Source organism: Schistocerca nitens, chromosome 3 (assembly GCF_023898315.1).
Source record: "Schistocerca nitens isolate TAMUIC-IGC-003100 chromosome 3, iqSchNite1.1, whole genome shotgun sequence".
NCBI classification, from domain to species: domain Eukaryota; kingdom Metazoa; phylum Arthropoda; class Insecta; order Orthoptera; family Acrididae; genus Schistocerca; species Schistocerca nitens.
In genome coordinates this window covers 805,721,909-805,743,670 of record NC_064616.1, presented here as the reverse complement: position 1 = coordinate 805,743,670, position 21,762 = coordinate 805,721,909, and the positions used below count along the sequence as shown (strand labels likewise).

The 21,762-nt window shown below is 43.4% G+C and overlaps 1 protein-coding gene across 2 annotated transcripts in view; it reads right to left on the bottom strand.

Moving 5' to 3' along the window:
• LOC126248831 (sulfate transporter-like) overlaps nucleotides 1-21,762 on the bottom strand; it is a 531,455-nt gene that overhangs the window by 310,282 nt on the left and 199,411 nt on the right. The window contains exon 1 of one of the 2 annotated variants that reach the window (XM_049950247.1): nucleotides 21,352-21,488. The exons of the other annotated variant lie outside the window; for it this stretch is intronic. The gene's annotated coding sequence lies outside the window, so the exon portion shown is untranslated. Of the gene's footprint in view, nucleotides 1-21,351; nucleotides 21,489-21,762 lie in introns of those variants that run through there. 2 annotated transcript variants of the gene reach the window in all.

Sequence of the window (21,762 nt, the reverse complement as noted above, 5' to 3'; positions counted from 1 at the left end):
GAACAGGCCGACCTTAAAACCGCGCTGCCTTGAAACACTTTCCAGTCCTTGACCACGAGTTCGTTTGTTTCATATCTCTCTCTCTCTCTCTCTCTCTCTCTCTCTCTCTCTCTCTATCTCCATCAAAGCATAGTATAGAAAATGAACGTTAAGATGCATTGTACTCATTTCTAGCAACTAAGTATAAAAACTGTAATGGAAAACAAGTAAAGTCGGTGTAGTTGCCGTATACATTATATGAAATGACTGATAGCCATGAGAGACTAGGGTGTGATGAAAATCGTCGCCACTGCTCAGAGGAAATGCAGAACATTTGCTAGGTGTAGAAGTACGAAACCGGAATTTTGTGGCAATAATTACACCTCTGTTGCTTGAAACTGATAAACAATATTTTATTCAAAATAATCTACATTGCTATTTATACATTTCTCCCACCTCTCCGGCAGGCCATGAATGCCACGCAAAAAAAAAAAAAAGTTCTTTTGAAGCGAACAAGTCAGCCAGCAATTTTCATACATTTTAATACGAACTGAAGCGTTGTTCAGCGAGAACGTGTCCCAGTGATGCAAACAGATAATAATCGGACGGAGCCAAGTCTGGAGAATAAGCCGCATGCCCTACTATTTGGCAACTGAATGCCTCGATCGTTTCCCTGAGCCGTTTTGCTGTGTGTGATGGGGCGTTATCATGGAGCAATATGACTTTGTGTTGCCTTTTTCCATCTTCTGGTCGTTTTTCACGTAATGCTAGATTTAAATCGATCATTTGCTGTTGGTAGCGATCAGTGTTAACGGTTTCACCACATTTTAGCAGCTCATAATAGATGACAAGCTTCTGATCCCAACAAACACAAAGCATTGTCTTCTTTCGAAAGCGATTTGGTCTTGCAGTAGTTGTCGACGGTTTGCCTGGATTCACCCACGATTTACGAGCTTAGGATTCTCAAAGTATATTCATTTTTCATCACCTGTCACTATTCGATGGAGAAACGACTCTCTTTTGTATATGGCGAGCAGCATTTCACAAGTGGTCTTTCGATTTGCTTGCTGTCTTTCATTCAGTTGATGCGGAACCCATTTTCCCACGCTCTGCAGCTTTCCCATAGCTTTCAACGGAAGAGAAACGGCTTTCTGCGTCACATTCAGTTGTTCCGCGAGTTCCTGTTGAGTTTGAGTATCATCTTTAACCAATAAGGCCTGAAATTCGTTGTCTTCGAACTTTTTCGGTGGTATCCCGCGCTCGTCGTTTCTCACGTCAAAATCACCACTTTTGAATTTTTTGAACTACTCGAAACACTGTGTTTTCCCAAAAGCATGTTCGCCGAAAGCTTCGACAAGCATTCGATGCGATTCTGCAGCACTTTTCTTCAAATGATAACAGAAAACCAATGCTGTCCGCAAATCGCAGTTCGTAGGCACAAAACTCAACCCGTTTACGGGTTTGAAACAGATATGTATGGAACTCGGGTTACCGTGTGTTGACATTCGTCGTCAGCGGTTACAGGATGCAGATGGCGCTGCAGACGCGGTATCACGGGCCCTACCATGGAGGTATAAGGAGGGGAGATGCCATGACGTCACAAACTTGAAGCCGACAGAAACCGAGCTCCGCCACTGCAGTTTGGTCAGAAGACTCGTTTCCGATTGTGCTACTGTCTAGAGCTGATGAAGGTTTTTTCATTTTAAAATGCCGGTTTGCGTTGTTTACGGGTGTACTAACCGTTGGAATAGTGCTACCAAGTTAAAAGGAATCACGTTCCATGCGTAAGTGGCCCCGTTCGTAAAATATTGTCGTTTATATTCGTGAGATGTGCGGCCTTGTTTACGTTTTGTGAAACTGTTTTCTTCTTATTTTATTTCAGATTTCCGATCAATGAAGCTCGTAGGGCTCTGTGGGTTCATATGCTTATTTTTCTTGACAAAGCACAAACGATGTTTGTATTTACAAATGAAATTTTGTATAAGTGTGTAAACGAGTAAGAAATATCATCCGGTATGTAAACTAGCATAGCTTTCGGGTTCTGCTTTCAGTTTACATCGACACAAATACAGTAAAAGGTGATTTGAGTTTGAAAAGAGCTTTGTACACTTATTTTTCATCATTCGAAGTTCGTATCCAAAAGAAACACTAAGTTAACGAGACCAAATCAGTTGTATTGCTGGGGCAAAAACGCATTAAAAACAAAACGAAAACACCTGAAAAAGCTATTCTGACGTTGTGTTATGCATGTAAACATTGTAACACTCATCATCTGAAATTATTTCGCAGACATAACGTTAAATATGAAGAACACGCAATTCTAACAAGAGCTCTGTCACTGTTTTGACCAATCAAACATTACGGCCCACCGGCTTCAAACAGACGTACAGCAGACGGCCGTAGTGCCATCTCCCCTCCTTATACCTCCATGGGCCCTACAGTGACGGCTAGCACCATCTGTAGGCAAATACCGGTCACAGGCCCTACACAGACGGCTAGCACCATCTATAGGCAAATTCCGGTTTCATACTTCTACACCCGCTAATAGAGATACACCAGAAAACAAACAAAAATCTCTTCTTTATTTTGTAAGGAACTATACAGAAAAGGAGTAATTCTTTAAAAATTATACAGGGTAAATTGTAACTCGACCGACAAAATTTCGGAGACTGTTGACGAATATTTTCCGAATATACTGTTATAAAGGACCTATGGTCTCCTGTGGCTCGTTAGCGAGTAATTGCATCTCATTTGACTGCTTATCCCCACTTATACTGTGTAACACTTCAAATATCGGTAGTATGTTTGGAAACAAACTTGTTCCATTCACTCACGGTACTCGCTGTTGACAACGGTAATCCCCACTTCTCTCTCTGCCGTCAAGTTTGCGTTCAGTAGGGGAGAGTTTTGTACTCTGAACACTTTTCAGACTCTCGCCTCTAGTCAGCCGTGTAACGGAAGTTCAACATCTACTGCCTGACAAAAAGAGTGAAGGACCAAGACGAAATGCTTGGATCTCGATGTAACTTCCTTTCATGTACACACTACTGGCGTGTATGTAAATGATGAGTCGCAATTCTCTGCGGCCGTTAGGTCAGTCATCAGAGTACATTAGTGTTGTTCGTATTCAGTGTTGTTCCAGGAGTGGTAGGGTATATAAGAGGGTCACTCCAAAAGAAATGCACACTATTTTTGTAAAAATACAGTTTTCATTCTGCATGTGTGAAAGTTTTAGTGTGTAGATACATCCTTCCCGCTTGTTTTCAAACTTAGTTCAACCTGTTCCCGTGAGTGGCGCCGTCACAGCATGTCTTCAAGATGGCTGCTACACTTGACGTTCGTCAGAAGCAACGTGCTGTCATAGAATTCCTGTGCTGTGAAAATGAGAGAGTGGGAAACATCCACAAGAGGTTGAAAAAGGTGTATGGAGATGCTGCTGTCTATCGCAGTACAGTTAGTCGGTGGGCAAGCAGGTTACGTGATGAAAGCGGGCACGGCAATATTGAGGATTCTCCTCGCAGCGGCAAGCCTCGTACTGCACACACTCCAGACAATGTGCAGTGAGTTAACGAATTGGTGACTGCTGACAGACGCATCACAGTGAACGAATTGTCACGCTACATTGGGATAGGGGAAAGAAAAGTTGGCGTTAAAAAAGGTTTGTGCTAGATGGTTTCCCAGGATGTTGACAGTGGCTCACAAAGAAACAAGAAAAACGGTATGCAGCGAACTTTTGGAACCGTACGAGAACGGTGGAGATGAATTTCTTGGACGAATTGTGGCAGGTGATGAAACATGGCTCCATTATTTTTCATCAGAGACGAAGAGGCAATCAATGGAGTGGCATCATGCAAATTCACCCAAGAAAAAAATTCAAAACTACTTCTTCTGCTGGAAAAGTTATGGCTACGGTATTTTTCGATTCCGAAGGACTCTTGCTTGTGGACATCATGCCAAGTGGAACCACCATAAATTCTGATGCATATATGACGACACTGAAGAAACTTCAAGCTCGACTGAGTCGTGTTCGACCACATCGGCAAAAACAGGATGTTTTGCTGTTGCACGACAATGCACGGCCACATGTCAGTCAAAAAACCATGGAAGCGATCACAAAACTCGGATGGACAACACTGAAACACCCATCTTACAGTCCTGACCTGGCTCCATGTGACTATCATCTCTTTGGGAAACTGAAAGACTCTCTTCGTGGAACAAGGTTTGAAGATGATGACTCCCTTGTGCGCGCTGCCAAACAGTGGCTCCAACGGCTGGTCCAGAATTTTACCGTGCGGTTATACAGGCGCTGGTTTCAAGATGGAGTAAGGCAGTTGAGAGGGATGGAAATTATGTGGAGAAATGAAAATATTGTTCCTATAGGATGTATCTATAATTAAAACTCTCAAACATGTAGAATAAAAGATGGATTTAAAAAAAAATAGTGTGCATTTCTTTTGGAGTGACCCTCGTAAGAGACGTGAATAGCATCTGATGCTGAGTCACCAATGCGAATGACAGGGAGATGCCATGTACTCATGTGAGACAGCTTAATCAGCAACTGACAAGAATTTGAAACAGGCCTCATTGTGAGTCTCCATTTGGACGGCTGGGCGAATCGTGCAATACCCAGATTTGTGTGGCATTCAGATGTGTAAGCGGCAGCCATACTCGTCGACAAGGTTCCAGTCGACGACATCTGACAACCACGACGGAGTACCGCCGCAATGTGCACCGAACACATCGTAACGCCTTCACATTTGCGCCTACTGTCCGTGAAAAAGCAATGGACTCCCTATAACATTCTGCGTTACTTCGCACCGTTTATCAGAGACTAGAAGAGTCCGCACTTGGGAATTACCATCCCATGCGAAAGCTGCCGAAAACGCCGCAAACGGCTACGTTTAGTGTGGTGTTGTGACCGGGAAGCATGGACTGCTGACGAATGGTATCGCATTATTTTCAGCGACGGATGCGGTTCTGCAATACCTCGGATGATCTTCGTCGTCGAGTACGACGGTGACCTGGGGAGAGGCCCCATTCTTATAACTTTGTAGAGAGAGACAGCGGTGACTTCAGGTCACAGCTCGTAGTGATTGAGGGAAATCTGACGGCATAACGCTGCGTCACGGACATCTTGCATGCTCGTGTGTTAAATCTTGTGCTACGGTCTCGTGGTCCCATTTTTCAAGAGGACCATGCTCCTCCACACATGGCATGTGGCTCTATGAACCGTCTGCGTGATGCGGATACACTGAAGTAACCAGCAAGATTCCCAGATTTGTCCCCGATATAACCCGTGTGGGATCAGCCGTGAAGTCGACTCCTCCCAGTGAATGTATTCAGGACCCGTTGCAACAGTTGTGGGCCAGCGCGCCTCAGGAGAGGAAACAACGGCTTTATAGCATCTTTCCCAACCGAACCTGCGCATGCATCCAGCCCAGTTGGGATGCAACGTGATACAGATAGGTGGGCTCTTACTGCCACGTTATTTACAGATGGAATCTATTTTATAATAACTGAAATAACATGATATACCCTCTCAACACGTGTAGTTTGATTTCGTTTCCTCCTCCTCTTCTAATCTACAAGGATACTCTGCAAACCACATTTATGTGAAGGGCAGAGGGTTCATCCAACCACCCTCACACTGGACTCGCATTCGGGAGGACGACGGTTCAATCCCGTCTCCGGCCATCCTGATTTAGGTTTTCCGTGATTTCCCTAAATCGTTTCAGGCAAATGCCGGGATGGTTCCTTTGAAAGGGCACGGCCGATTTCCTTCCCACTCCTTCCCTAACCCCAGCTTGCGCTCCGTCTCTAATGACCTCGTTGTCGACGGGACGTTAAAACACTAACCACCACCACCACCACCACCACCACCACCACCACCACCAACCACCCTCACAATTCTCTATTATTCCAGTCTCGAAAAAACGAACACCTATATATTTCCGTGCGAGCTCTGACTTCCCTTATTTTATTATGGTGATCGTTTCTCCCTATGTAGGTCGGCATCAAAAAAATATTTTCGCATACGGAGGAGAACGTTGGTGATTGAAATTTCGTGAGAAGATTCCGCCGCAACGAAAAACGCCTTTGTTTTAATGATGCCCACACCAAATCCTGTATAATTTCAGTGATACACTCTCTCCTATTTCGCGATAATACAAAAACGTGCTGCCCTTCTTTGAACGTTTTCGATGTACTTAGTCATTCTTATCTGGTAAGGATCCCACACCACGCAGCAGTATTTTTAAAGAGGTCGGACAAGCGTAGTGTAGGTAGTCTCTTTAGTAGATCTGTTACATTTTCTAAGTGTCCTGCCAATAAAATGCAGTCCTTGGTTAGCCTTCCCAACAACATTTTCAATGTGTTCCTTCCAATTTAAGTTTTTCGTAATCGTAAGTATTTAGTTGAATCTACGGCTTTAGATTTGACTAATTTATCGTGTAACCGAAGTTTAACGGGTTCCTTTTAGCACTCATGTAGACGACCTCACACTTTTCGTTATTTAAGGTCAACTGCCAATTTTCGCACCATGCACATATCTCTCCTAAATCGTTTTGCAATTTGTTTTGATTTTCTGGTGACTTTACTAGTCGATAAACGACAGCGTCATCTGCAAACAACCTAAGACGGCTGCTCAGATTGTCTCTCTAATCGTTTATCCAAGTAAGGAACAGCAAAAAGCCTATAACACTACTTTGGGGAACGCCAGAATTCACTTCTGTTTTACTCCCGGGGACTTCACTTTTTTGGTCGGTCAATATATTTTCTTACTCCATTTTAAATGATAGGTTTCACTTACTGTGCGTTTCCGACCACTTCTTAAATGACAAAAATTGCTCCGGAAAAGTAAGGTTCTTCCAAGTGTGAACAAAATTTTCCAAGGTCCAACATGTCATATCCTTGACAACAAATATGCCATTCAAATTTAAAAATGTTGCAGTTGAGGAAATCTTGTGAATGCAGTATTTAACAGTCTCACAGCTACATTATTAACCTACTACACACCAAAAAATCACTAAGTCAAATCAAATTAAGTGGAAGTATTATCGAGAACGAGCTAGAAGTAAAATATATTTTGAAATAGAAGCTATTGGAAACTGACACAAATTTCCATTTTCTACACAGGTAAAATTGTTGAGAAATTAAAGAAGTTGAGTTCATTTGCAAATATCACATGTTCCATGGTGGAAGACCTCCTTCCGTTTCAAGATACAAGATGTTGCACGACCAACGAATTGTGGCTTAACCGCTCACGCGTTATTCCAGGGTACTTCAAAACTAAGTTACAAAAGTCGTCCCACTCCAAGAGCATTGCACAACAGTGGCGCATTGCCAGAAGAGGGTATATGTCCCGGGATTCCTATAGACACAGTTCTGCTGCGGTAAGGATCACAGGTGCATCAAAGAGTGCATTTGAAATGGCACGGTAAATGGAAATATACTCCGAAGTACGTGGGACACTGCAATTCTTGTGGGAAATTGCACACAAATTCAGCGTGAAGCCCTGGCAGTATGTGGAAAAAAACACAATATCACGTCCAGACGCAGTGAAATGTTGCCAACAATTTGACCGTGGTCGCACTGATGTGGCTGATGCCGATCGCGAAGAAAAAGCATCGACATCGCCCACAGACTATTGTCAAGGAACTGATTGGCAGCAGTCGCAGATTTTGCGATGATGATGATGATGATGATGTTTGGTTTGTGGGGTGCTCAACTTGGCGGTTATCAGCGCCCGTACAAATTCCCATCCTGTGCTTAGTCCAGTCCCGCCACTTTCATGAATGATCATGAAATGATGAGGACAACACAAACACCGAGTCATCTCGAGGCAGGTGAAAATACCTGACCCCGCCGTAAATCGAACCCGGGACCCCGTGCTCGGGAAGCGAGAACGCGACCGAGAGATCACTAGCTGCGGACAATTTTTTTTTTTTTTTTTTTTTTTTTTTTTAATGATGAAGCCGTTCACACTCGAATGGCTCCGTGACAAGGAACGGACTTCTACAGTCGAGGAACTACACCACTGGGAGAAAGTTTCGACCGTTGTGCACAGACCATTGGTGATTAGGTTGAAAAATGATTTCAAACACCTGTGTCGCTTTTAAGTCTAGTGCACCATTCAATAAAAGTTACTTGGCCTGCCATAATAATGTGTAACTTACTTTTTGAAGTCCCCTTGTGTAACTAGTTTTAAAAATATACAAAATTTTACTCACGATAGAATTCTGTAACTGAAGAATTAACAACGTCTTCCTAACAGACTTAGTATATTATACAGCATTTCAGTTTGTAGAGTTCAAAATATTTACAAATTATGCACAAAACACAACCTCCTGTTTCACAACAAGAAAAACAGTAGAAAATGCCGTTAACTGTTCATTGCGGTTTCCAGTCCACATTCTTTCGTGCGATTCTAAAATCTGACGCCACGTTAAAACACCGTGTATTCCTAGGTAGACTATTCTCCAAGTACAACACTCCCTCCTACTGCTACAATCCGTTTATCGTAAGAATAAACCTGATGTAAACAAACACAAGCGCGATGATAGGTCAGAAGGCGTAGCAGACGTACTCTGGTGTTGTTACGCTCTTGGAAGTAGGTCCTACTTCTGTAATGGGTATCTCGTCACTTACGTACCTTAATTGAATCTTTAAGATACTCTAATGTATTAACAGCCATCTTCGTATTTCTTTATCACGATGTAGCTATGTAGTTTTCATTTCAAAAATCGTGTACAGTCTCATTCTTTGTACTGCTGCGCTCTGATTATCGCGCTGTTAATACGCACTGTGAAAATGGCTGAGGCTGCTGGCTGCTTCCTGCTCCGTAGTGGAACATGGTTAAAAGTGCCGGGAAACAGATTGTTTTTAACGTTTTTCATAAATTTACAAGAAAAGTCAGCTTTGAATTTCTCTGCGGGACTGTATTTGATACAGTTGGTACACAAATACACACTGGATGTTTGGCGGAATCGTTAGCATAATACAATCGATGTTAAGCGGAATCGGTAGCGTAGCAGAATGATGATCCGGTGCAGTTCATGAATCGCTGGTGGAAGTCTTTTTTTTTCTATTTGAAATACCAACATCTCGTAACTGTAAAATTAATCACAATTTTTATTAATAATGCACGTCTTCTCGTTTATAATTACATACTGCAAGCAAAATTCATGTTTTCCTTTCAAATATATAGTCTTAATTATTGATATTGTTAATAAAAGTTGCTTTAAATAACAAAACAATTTCATTTTCAGGACAAAAATGCAAAACCAAATACTCTTCATTTGGACTGTGTCCATTGTTGTATACCACAGATGAAATCTCATACGAACCAGAGTGATACGCGTAGAAACACGATAAAAAAAATCCTTTTCACAGCATCGAGCACACCATACAAATGCTGCATTTTTACATTTGCCACTGTACCATTAAAATATGAACCCAACAGATCTGATCTGGAGCCAAGTTAAGGGATTTGTCGCGAGAAACAACAAGACCGTCAAAGTGCCAGACGTACTAGAACAGATGACAGTTCCAGAACTGAAATGTATTTCTCGGATTGGGATAAAGAAGGAGCTGAGAGATTACCAGACGACTGGCCGCAATTAATACCTTCAGTGGCTTCAGTATTCACAATATGGTGAAATACATGCAGTATGCTTTTCCATCACACATAGCTCGCTCAGAAAAATTACCCTGCGTTTAAGCTAGGACTTTCCATCACTCTTGTTTGTAATTAGGTGAGAACGAGAGCATTTTACGCTTTCCGTCTGGTCACTTAAGAGCCGTGCGGTAGCGCTGGAGTTTAGTCGAATATTACTTCATTCTCTTTAAAAATTAAATAACATTCCAAGCTGCATTGTTTCTTCGTTTGTTTCCTTCTACGCATGAACTGCAACTGCTCTCATCATTGCAGGTTAGTTGGACCAGCGCGCCGAGCAGTGCCGTCTCAGTTAAATGCGCCTGTAAAGCCGTGGTCCCGCACTATCGCTCAATCTTTGTGTGTAAAGCAGCATAAAACGTATCATGATCGCACTTGACTGTACTGGACACAGTTTGGCTTACGCTCCACGTGAAGCGAAAACCAATGACATTCGAGCAAGGCGGAAGAATACATGGCGTAATGTTTACATCAGGTTTATTCTTATGATGAACAGAGTCTACGTTGTGTCCCGGGTTTGTTTCGGTGTTAGTAGTACGTCAACAATTGTACACAGTTGGATGGGTAGATTTACTGATGAAGAGTTGACCGATATGCACTTCGTTTATAAGTTCACTGATGCAATGGAAGACCGGCATACAAATGCTATGCTGAGCGGCGACCACATTCACAGTTCTTTGCTTCTATAGAGGCTTGTTGCATTATTCCGTGTTTGCTGTTGTACGTTTTGGTGACTGCAAATTACAGGTTTTTTCACTGTTGTGGAGGTAGTATCGCCGATACAAGGCAGTTGAGATAGCAAACCGAACAAATTATAATTAAATTATTACCCTGTAATGAGTCCCCAGAGGTCACAGATCGCTTAAAATGTTATCGGTGGAGCTGTTCACCCTGTACATCTGTCGTTTACACCGTTGTCACGGATATTAAAAATATTACTACTTTTCCCGGTTGCCTCAGTACACGCAAATCATCTTCCATTGCTCGGAGATACTCGTAGTCATCATTTCCAGCCGCCGAAGCACTCTGCATAGAATACCCGGCCTCTATCGCGGTCACTGAACAAAGATCGAAAATAGAAATTGGAGCATCATTTTAAGCATTCTGTATCACATGGTAACGACGTTTGCTGCTCCTTAATTCGCAGTTTTAACCCCTCCGTCAGCTAATTGATTCGCCGCATTAAAAACACTAACGGCAGTGTTCGAATTTTGTAGAAGTTCTGTTTATATTGAGGAGTGCTTTACCGCGAGGTAAGCAGCAGATTCAATACACGTAAAATGTTATTTCGACAGACACGTTCTGTAATCCACGGAGCGGCTACAGTTGCTACTGCAGTTTTCGTATGCTCTCACTTTAACGAATCGAGAAAACGCGTTTTTGACAGCTTCAAATGCTTTACGTCACCAGTGACGGGTGCCCATCAGCGTCTGGAAAATCAATAGGGATCCCTGGAAAAGGGCACTGCTCTCGGTCTCGGTGCTCTAGCAGGGAAATTTGATCAACTGAATAACTATAGCTTTCTTAAATGCTGATATAATCTCCCGTGCGTCTTAAATATAAGTTGTTCAAAGGTAAAATTTAATCTGGCTTTCTAGTACGGTTCTGCCGGTATGAACACACTTCTAGTATACAAACATCTGCATGCAAGTCTGCAAGTGTGACTTCATGTAACGTTCTAGTGCCTACAAACGGAAATAACGTAATAGAAGAACTTGATACACCATATTCGAAACCAGGCCAGGAAATCAGATGCAATAAGACTAAGCAACACATCGAAAAAAAGCGAAATAAAGCAGCAATGCAGTTACTACTGGTTGGCGTAGTGTAATCAAACCCTTGACACATTAAGAATCTTAAGATACCATCGGGTATCGCTATCTTCGTTTACAAAAGGAAAGTCCATTCAAAAGAAAGATCCATGTTGTTGTTGTGGTCTTCAGTCCTGAGACTGGTTTGATGCAGCTCTCCATGCTACTCTATCCTGTGCAAGCTTCTTCATCTCCCAGTACCTACTGCAGCCTACATCCTTCTGAATCTGCTTAGTGTATTCATCTCTTGGTCTCCCTCTACGATTTTTACCCACTACGCTGCCCTGCAGTACTAAATTGGTGATCCCTTGATGCCTCAGAACATGTCCTACCAACCGATCCCTTCTTCTAGTCAAATTGAGCCACAAACTCCTCTTCTCCCCAATTCTATTCAATACCTCCTCATTAGTTATGTGATCTATCCATATAATCTTCAGCATTCTTCTGTAGCACCACATTTCGAAAGCTTCTATACTCTTCTTGTCTAAACTATTTATCGTCCATGTTTCACTTCCATACATGGCTACACTCCATACGAATACTTTCACAAACGACTTCCTGACACTTAAATCAGTACTCGATGTTAACAAATTTCTCTTCGTCAGAAACTCTTTCCTTGCCATTGCCAGTCTACATTTTATATCCTCTCTACTTCGACCATCATCAGTTATGTTGCTCCCAAATAGCAAAACTCCTTTACCACTTTAAGTGTCTCGTTTCCTAATCTAATTCCCGCAGGATCACCCGACGTAATTAGATTACATTCCATTATCCTCGTTTTGCTTTTGTTGATGTTCATCTTATACCCTCCTTTCAAGACACTGTCCATTCCGTTCAACTGCTCTTCCAAGTCCTTTGCTGTCTCTGACAGAATTACAATGTCATCGGCGAACCTCAAAGTTTTTATTTCTTCTCCGTGGATTTTAATTCCTACTCCGAATTTTTCTTTTGGTTCCATTACTGCTTGCTCAATATACAGATTGAATAGCATCGGGGAGAGGCTACAACCCTGTCTCACTCCCTTCCCAAACACTGCTTCCCTTTCATGACCCTCGACTCTTATAACTGCCATCTGGTTTCTGTACAAATTGTAAATAGCTTTTCGCTCTCTGTATTTTACCCCTGCCACCTTCAGAATTTGAAAGAGAGTATTCCAGTCAACATTGTCAAAAGCTTTCTCTAAGTCTACAAATGCTAGAAACGTAGGTTTGCCTTTCCTTAATATTTCTTCTAAGATAAGTCGTGGGGTCAGTATTACCTCACGTGTTCCAACATTTCTACGGAATCCAAACTGATCTTCCTCGAGGTCGGCTTCTACCAGTTTTTCCATTCGTCTGTAAATAATTCGCATTAGTATTTTGCAGGTGTGACTTATTAAACTGATAGTTCGGTAATTTTCACATCTACATCTACATTCATACTCCGCAAGCCACCTGACGGTGTGTGGCGGAGGGTACCTTGAGTACCTCTATCGGTTCTCCCTTCTATTCCAGTCTCTTATCGTTCGTGGAAAGAAGCATTGTCGGTATGCTTCTGTGTGGGCTCTAATCTCTCTGATTTTATCCTCATGGTCTCTTCGCGAGATATACGTAGGAGGGAGCAATATACTGCTTGACTCCTCGGTCAAGGTATCTTCTCGAAACTTCAACAAAAGCCCGTACCGAGCTACTGAGCGTCTCTCCTGCAGAGTCTTCCACTGGAGTTTATCTATCATCTCCGTAACGCTTTCGCGATTACTAAATGATCCTGTAACGAAGCGCGCTGCTCTCCGTTGGATCTTCTCTATCTCTTCTATCAACCCTATCTGGTACGGATCCCACACTGCTGAGCAGTATTCAAGCAGTGGGCGAACAAGCGTACTGTAACCTACTTCCTTTGTTTTCGGATTACATTTCCTTAAGATTCTTCCAATGAATCTCAGTCTGGCATCTGCTTTACCGACGATCAACTTTATATGATCATTCCATTTTAAATCACTCCTAATGCGTACTCCCAGATAATTTATGAAATTAACTGCTTCCATTTGCTGACATATTGTAGCTAGATGATAAGGGATCTTTCTTTCTATGTATTCGCAGCACATTACACTTGTCTACATTGAGATTCAATTGCCATTCCCTGCGCCATGCGTCAATTCGTTGCAGATCCTCCTGCATTTCAGTACAATTTTCCATTGTTACAACCTCTCGATATACCACAGCATCATCCGCAAAAAGCCTCAGTGAACTTCCGATGTCATCCACAAGGTCATTTATGTATATCGTGAAAAGCAACGGTCTTACGACACTCCCCTGCGGTACACCTGAAATCACTCTTACTTCGGAAGACTTCTCTCCATTGAGAATGACATGCTGCGTTCTGTTATCTAGGAACTCTTCAATCCAATCACACAATTGGTCTGATAGTCCATATGCTCTTACTTTGTTCATTAAACGACTGTGGGGAACTGTATCGAACGCCTTGCGGAAGTCAAGAAACACAGCGCGAGCTGGGTTTCGCACGACTGTCTTTTTCGAAACCCATGCTGATTCCTACAGAGTAGATTTCTAGTCTCCAGAAAAGTCATTATACTCGAACATAATACGTGTTCCAAAATTCTGCAACTGATCGACGTTAGAGATATAGGTCTATAGTTCTGCACATCTGTTCGACGTCCCTTCTTGAAAACGGGAATGACCTGTGCCCTTTTCCAATCCTTTGGAACGCTACGCTCTTCTAGAGACCTACGGTACACCGCTGCAAGAAGGGGTGCAAGTTCCTTCGCGTACTCTGTGTAAAATCGATCTGGTATCCCATCAGGTCCAGCGGCCTTTCCTCTTTTGAGCTATTTTAATTGTTTCTCTATCCCTCTGTCGTCTATTTCGATATCTACCATTTTGTCATCTGTGCGACAATCTAGAGAAGGAACTACAGTGCACTCTTCCTCTGTGAAACAGCTTTGGAAAAAGACATTTAGTATTTCGGCCTTTAGTCTGTCATCCTCTGTTTCAGTACCATTTTGGTCAAATAGTGTCTGGACAACACCTGCTTTCTTTGGGATTGGAATTATTATAGTCTTCTTGAAGTCTGAGGGAATTTCGCCTGCCTCATACATCTTGCTCACCAGATGGTAGAGTTTTGTCAGGACTGGCTCTCCCAAGGCTGTCAGTAGTTCTAATGGAATGTTGTCTACTCCCGGGGCCTTGTTTCGACGTAGGTCTTTCAGTGTTCTGTCAAACTCTTTACGCAGTATCGTATCTCCCATTTCATCTACATCCTCTTCCATTTCCATAATATTGTCCTCAAGTACATCACCCTTGTATAGACCCTCTATATACTCCTTCCACCTTTCTGCTTTCCCTTCTTTGCTTAGAACTGGGTTGCTATCTGAGCTCTTGATATTCATGCAAGAGGTTCTCTTTTCTCCAAAGGTCTCTTTAATTTTCCTGTAGGCAGTATCTATCTTACCCCTAGTGAGATAAGCCTCTACATCCTTACATTTGTCTTCTACCCATCCCTGCTTAGCCATTTTGCACTTCCTGTCGATCTCATTTTTGAGACGTTTGTATTCCTTTTTGCCTGCTTCACTTACTGCATTTTTGTATTTTCTCCTTTCATCGATTAAATTCAGTATCTATTCTGTTACCCAAGGATTTCTACTAGCCCTCGTCTTTTTACCTACTTGATCCTCTGCTGCCTTCACTATTTCATTCCTCAAAGCTACCCATTCTTCTTCTACTGTATTTCTTTCCCCCATTCCTGTCAATTGTTCCCTTATGCTCTCCCTGAAACTCTAGAAACTCTGGTTCTTTCAGTTTATCCAGGTCCCATCTCCTTAAATTCCCATAAAAATCAATTATTTAATGCCTAAATATTTATATTCAATGTGCTTACGACAATGCTGAAGTTTTAACATAAAATTTTGAAAATTCATTTCTGTTAGATTTTGATAAATACACTACTGGAAATGGAAAAAAGAACACATTGACACCGGTGTGTCAGACCCGCCATACTTGCTCCGGACACTGCGAGAGGGCTGTACAAGCAATGATCACACGCACGGCACAGCGGACACACAAGGAACCGCGGTGTTGGCCGTCGAATGGCGCTAGCTGCGCAGCATTTGTGCGCCGCCGCCGTCAGTGTCAGCCAGTTTGCCTTGGCATACGGAGCTCCATCGCAGTCTTTAACACTGGTAGCATGCCGCGACAGCGTGGACGTGAATCGTATGTAAAGTTGACGGGCTTTGAGCGAGGGCGTATAGTGGGCATGCGGGAGGCCGGGTGGACGTACCGCCGAATTGCTCAACACGTGGGGCGTGAGGTCTCCACAGTACATCGATGTTGTCGCCAGTGGTCGGCGGAAGGTGCACGTGCCCGTCGACCTGGGACCGGACCGCAGCGACGCACGGATGCACGCCAAGACCGTAGGATCCTACGCAGTGCCGTAGGGGACCGCACCGCCACTTCCCAGCAAATTACGGACACTGTTGCTCCTGGGGTATCGGCGAGGACCATTCGCAACCGTCTCCATGAAGCTGGGCTACGGTCCCGCACACCGTTAGGCCGTCTTCCGCTCACGCCCCAACATCGTGCAGCCCGCCTCCAGTGGTGTCGCGACAGGCGTGAATGGAGGGACGAATGGAGACGTGTCGTCTTCAGCGATGAGAGTCGCTTCTGCCTTGGTGCCAATGATGGTCGTATGCGTGTTTGGCGCCGTGCAGGTGAGCGCCACAATCAGGACTGCATACGACCGAGGCACACAGGGCCAACACCCGGCATCATGGTGTGGGGAGCGATCTCCTACACTGGCCGTACACCACTGGTGATCGTCGAGGGGACACTGAATAGTGCACGGTACATCCAAACCGTCATCGAACCCATCGTTCTACCATTCCTAGACCGGCAAGGGAACTTGCTGTTCCAACAGGACAATGCACGTCCGCATGTATCCCGTGCCACCCAACGTGCTCTAGAAGGTGTAAGTCAACTACCCTGGCCAGCAAGATCTCCGGATCTGTCCCCCATTGAGCATGTTTGGGACTGGATGAAGCGTCGTCTCACGCGGTCTGCACGTCCGGCACGAACGCTGGTCCAACTGAGGCGCCAGGTGGAAATGGCATGGCAAGCCGTTCCACAGAACTACATCCAGCATCTCTACGATCGTCTCCATGGGAGGATAGCAGCCTGCATTGCTGCGAAAGGTGGATATACACTGTACTAGTGCCGACATTGTGCATGCTCTGTTGCCTGTGTCTATGTGCCTGTGGTTGTGTCAGTGTGATCATGTGATGTATCGGACCCCAGGAATGTGTCAATAAAGTTTCCCCTTCCTGGGACAATGAATTCACGGTGTTCTTATTTCAATTTCCAGGAGTGTATGTAGCAGCGATTGTCTCTGACGAAGATCCATAGTATAGTATCTGTTCTTCTTCATCGTGTACAGATTTGATGGGATGTTGTAGCGAATGGTGCTCAAGTCTTTGTGTGAAGCTGCAGAAAGCAGACTTATTGTTCGAATTGTTATTCAAACTGTGTCATTACAATGTGTGAAAAGTTCCCGAATACAAACGTTTAAAACTTCAGATACTTTACTTCATTTCATAATTTGAAATTATCAGACTTTTATAATCATTTCACTGATTAATTTTCTAAGTACTAGACCAGCCTGTGGACATTATCGAGCCTCTAAAAGAGGACAAGGAAGGCAAAATCAAGACAATAAGCTTAGAAAAAACTTTGTACCTTGGCATGTGCATATGTCCTTCTATGTGGCTCACTTCAAAATAATGACTAACGTCCGGTCTGATACCAGGTCATTGAATATACAGCGTTCAAGAGGCATATTACAGTGGGAAGTAAATGAAATAAAGTGAACAGCAAAAGTGGCCGGGAATATCTTTGGTAACCAAGAACTAAAGCCTGATGCGTCTGAAAAAAAAAAAAAGCTGACGATGAACCCTGTATTCACAGTTTTGACTTACAGCAATGCCACAGGACTTATAATGGGAAAACCGTTCAAAAAGTGACTGGTGAGAAGTGAGCAAAGGAGAGATACGTGTTGGGAATAACTAGGCGAGGTAGGACAACAAACAAATGGATCACACAGCGAACTAGAGTGAAAGACAGACAGCTGGAACAACCCTGGAAGAGAGCTTTATCCAGCACAGCATGTCAAATAGCTGATAACACAGGCCAATGATGAAAAAAACTTTCTTAATCAAAACCGTCTATCCTTGTGGTTTTCAGTTTGCTAGATCGTAATATGATAACAAAAGAACGGTACCAGCCACCATTCTTCTTGCAATCAATACCCAGTATTCAAAAAACATATTTTTAGCGGTGTTAATGATATAACTTTGGGACTTTTACGGCGCCACCCACCGAACAGAAGTAACTACTCTGACAGTCATTGCTTCACAGCTTAAAAAATAACCTAATCCACTAATACCACGTTTCTAATTCATTCGAAAATTGCCGTGCTGTTACGTTTGTATTAACTGCTACACTACTTCCTCCTTTCTGCAAAACTCTAAGTTCGCAATAAGAGTGCAGATTGACACCATATGTCCACTGCAGTAGCATAAGATAAACGAAAAATAAAATTGCGCAGTTATTTAATTTTTAAAGCAATGATTTACTATTGACTGTCATTTCGTAAGTACAGTTTGCTGACGGCGTGTACCTTTTGCCATTATAATCTTGTCGACAGCGGGATAGCCGACTTTACCTCCCACACCGCAGTGGAAAGTAATCAGTATCTCGTACCAATAAAACTTGCGTTCTTTCGTGCTGCATTCACGGATGGAGTGTGGGAAAAAGGCAAGTATCTGCTTTGTCACGGGACCTAATCTTCCTTATCGCCTTTATTCCTTCGGTCATTAAGGAAAACACATCACGAGAGGCAATTAATTGTGGCACCTCTGGTGAGTTTATCGTCGCAGTTAGGTAAATATGTTTTGCCACTGTCCTGTGAGTACTATGTCGCGAGTGTGCGTAATGATACCCAAGCAAAAATCTTATGAGTTTATTAAGGAGCGGGACAACCTCCGTAAAACACGAACCTCATTAAATACGCAGTATTCTGCAGTTTTCAGAAGAATTTTATGCGCCTCCAAATGTCACAACGAAACGTTTAATTAAGAGTTATGATAATATGTATGAAATACATCCGTCTATAAGTTTCGTTCTCATATAAAGAGTGGAAATTGAAAAGGTTCTAAGTGTCAGGTCTCACATTTGTCAGGAGAAGAAGAAAAAAAGAAATATGTTCTCTCTTTGTACATAACTTATTTATATCAAAAAAGTTGAGAAGATATTCGGATACCACAGAATTATGCTTCCCCCGTCATCACTGCAAAAAATAGTGAGACAAAACAGAAAATAAATAATTTATTAAGAACGTTCTAAGCCCTTACAAGCTTCTCAGTCTGTTTCTTACCACGCTGCATAAACTAAGGACCTCCGCCACGGTTTCTCACTATATGTTCGGGCTCATGTTAGGAACTACTGTACGGATTTTGATAGGTTACACTAATAGACTGGCGAAGGAGGTTTGTGGACGGCCGGCCGGGGTGGCCGAGCGGTTCTAGGCGCTACAGTCTGGAACCGCGTGACCGCTACGGTCGCAGGTTCGAGTCCTGCCTCGGACATGGATGTGTGTGATGTCCTAAGGTTTAAGTAGTTCTAAGTCTAGGGGACTGATGACCTCAGATGTTAAGTCCCATAGTGCTCAGAGCCATTTGAACCATTTTTGTTTGTGGACGCCGGACACAGGCATAAGCCCACCTTTACCAGGAGGACAGCGCAAGCGACCACCGACTTCCTAAACGACCGGCGATGTGGGACGTATCAGATATAAACTCATAAGAAAATATTTGTTGATATGGAACTAATGTTCAAGTGGTGGGAACGGAAATGTGGGAAAAGATCAAGCAGAAATTTGGCTCGCGTCAGACTCCAACCTCTCCAGTACTTTCCTGGAGCGTGTTGCTAAGTCCTTTTAAGTTATATGGAAGAAATAAAATTCGTTTACCTAACTGTGTTATCTGTATTTCAGTCACAACTGTACGCTGTGGCTCGTAAACAGAATTACGATTATGCCACACAAGTGGTCCGTCCATAGATACTTCGCGTTACCCGTGACAAGTCGGGGCTGGTCGCGAGTCTATTGTATAAATGAAGAAAATTGTTAACTATTGATGGCTACATTATGTACTCCAAATTGGTAGATGTGCATAACAGTGGGATGGGACATTTAAGGATTGTTGTTGTAGTCTTCAGTCCTGAGACTGGTTTGATGCAGCTCTCCATGCTACTCTATCCTGTGCAAGCTTCTTCATCTCCCAGTACCTACTGCAACCTACATCCTTCTGAATCTGCTTAGTGTATTGATCTCTTGGTCTCCCTCTACGATTTTTACCCTCCACGCTGCCCTCCAATGCTAAATTTGTGATCCCTTGATGCCTCAAAACATGTCCTACCAACCGATCCCTTCTTCTAGTCAAGTTGTGCCACAAACTTCTCTTCTCCCCAATCCTCTTCAATACCTCCTCATTAGTTACGTGATCTACCCACCTTATCTTCAGCATTCTTCTGTAGCACCACATTTCAAAAGCTTCTATTCTCTTCTTGTCTAAACTGGTTATCGTCCATGTTTCACTTCCATACATGGCTACACTCCATACAAATACTTTCAGAAACGACTTCCTGACACTTAAATCTATACTCGATCTTCCCGATTACACGCTGATTGAAAATAATTATTACTTGCTACGGTCGCAGGTTCGAATCCTGCCTCGGGCATGGATGTGTGTGATGTCCTTAGGTTAGTTAGGTTTAAGTAGTTCTAAGTTCTAGGGGACTGATGACCCCAAAAGTTGAGTTCAAATGGTTCAAATGGCTCTGAGCACTATGGGACTTAACATCTGAGGTCATCAGTCCCCTACAACGTAGAAGAACTTAAACCTAACTAACCTAAGGACATCACACACATCCATGCCCGAGGCAGGATTCGAACCTGCGACGTAGCGGTCGTGCGGTTCCACACTGTAGCGCCTAGAACTGCTCGGCCACTCCGGCCGGCAAAATTCTAAAGAAAAATGGTATACAGATGTATTTTTTCTGTCAAAGAAAAAAAAATACAACATTTTCGACGCAGAACTGACGCACCTGGTTACCTCCAAGTTGCGGTAGTCTATGAAATGACGTGTGGCTGTGGCAGGTGTATTTAGGCGAAACGGGAAAGACAAAAAAACGTATCAAGGAACACGAACATCAGGAAACTGTAGCAATGATACTGATTTCAACAACGTACGTGTACTAGCCAAGGAAACCAACATTTATGAAAGGAAAGTCCGAGAAACGATAGAGTTCCAAGAACAAATGTGACTTCAATAGAGAGGACGGCTATAGGCTCAGGGCTTCGTGGCTTCGCGCCAACAAGGAAGTGAACACGTGACCGAGGAGAGGAAGCAATACAGCGTCCAGGAAGCCACCTCTTCGGAGAATAATACTTTTAATAAACATTTCCCGTATCTTACTATGCCCGCTTTGTTTCTATGCTATGACGATGGCCCATCAAAAGTAGCTGGAAGAACTTTAACCAATAGCACTTCTCCAGCATAAGCGCGGGAAAACACCAACGGAGAAGAGAAAGCGACACCGGTGTTTAACAGTGTACAGCTGACCTTGGACACCACAGGACGCTGAAGAAGATCCCAGCCGAGGGGTCGAAACGTCCATCACGCAGCAACAAAAGGACGTGGTGTAACAACACACAAGACTTTATCTTCAGTCACATCGGTCACAAAAGTCTGCGGACTTACATAATACTATACAACTTTTTCTTTCCTTATTGAAATAGTGCTCAGCGAAATTGGAGCGTACGGTCCGGAAATTGGTTACTGACCTTGCGCTCGGATGTGGACGTCACGCGTCGGTTCGCGAAGATCTGGCGCCACGACCGAACACCCCGATAACTGAGCTCCTGTCGCCAGCGAAACGCTCAATCACACTCCGCCGATTCATGCGAACTGTCTCTTTGCTGTTATTAGCAGGCCGGTGGAAGAACAGATAAGCAAAACTGCTATCAACCGGCAGATTACCGACTGCCATTCGAAACAGTGATAAACTGTCGATTCGATACTGAGATTGCAAATGTCGAGGAATTGGAGCAAAAGCTGATTATCAGAATGACATAAATTACTGTTCGGCCAAGATGTTATCGCCCGTAATGATCTGTAACCGTGCTGAGTATGGTTACAAGTTCGCACAAGTCTCCTGCAAATCATTCTTGAGTAGTGCTTGGTTGTGTTGTATG